The following is a 218-nucleotide window of genomic DNA, read 5'->3' as shown; positions in this document are numbered from 1 at the left end:
ACAGTAGTAAGTGGTAGTGGGTCTATAATTAATATTACAACAATTTCATATTTTCATATTTACCTGAAAAGCCTAAAATGTGTTCACCATTTTGACTTTAGATGGGTTGTTTGACAACAGACGGAAAAAACACTTCACTCTCAAAACGTTCTCATGAATAATTTATGATCATTTGGATTTTGTTTTATTTGAGATGATTTGTAAACACTAAACCTTTT

The 218-nt window shown here is 29.4% G+C and overlaps 1 protein-coding gene across 3 annotated transcripts in view; it reads right to left on the bottom strand.

Moving 5' to 3' along the window:
* Positions 1–218, bottom strand: part of arhgef7b (Rho guanine nucleotide exchange factor (GEF) 7b) — a 25,358-nt gene that overhangs the window by 24,713 nt on the left and 427 nt on the right. The window lies entirely within an intron of this gene.

The sequence above is a fragment of the Morone saxatilis genome, unplaced genomic scaffold (assembly GCF_004916995.1).
Source record: "Morone saxatilis isolate NCDOM2014 unplaced genomic scaffold, NCSU_SB_2.0 Contig6, whole genome shotgun sequence".
NCBI classification, from domain to species: Eukaryota; Metazoa; Chordata; class Actinopteri; family Moronidae; genus Morone; species Morone saxatilis.
This window is presented reverse-complemented; position numbering and strand designations above follow the sequence as displayed.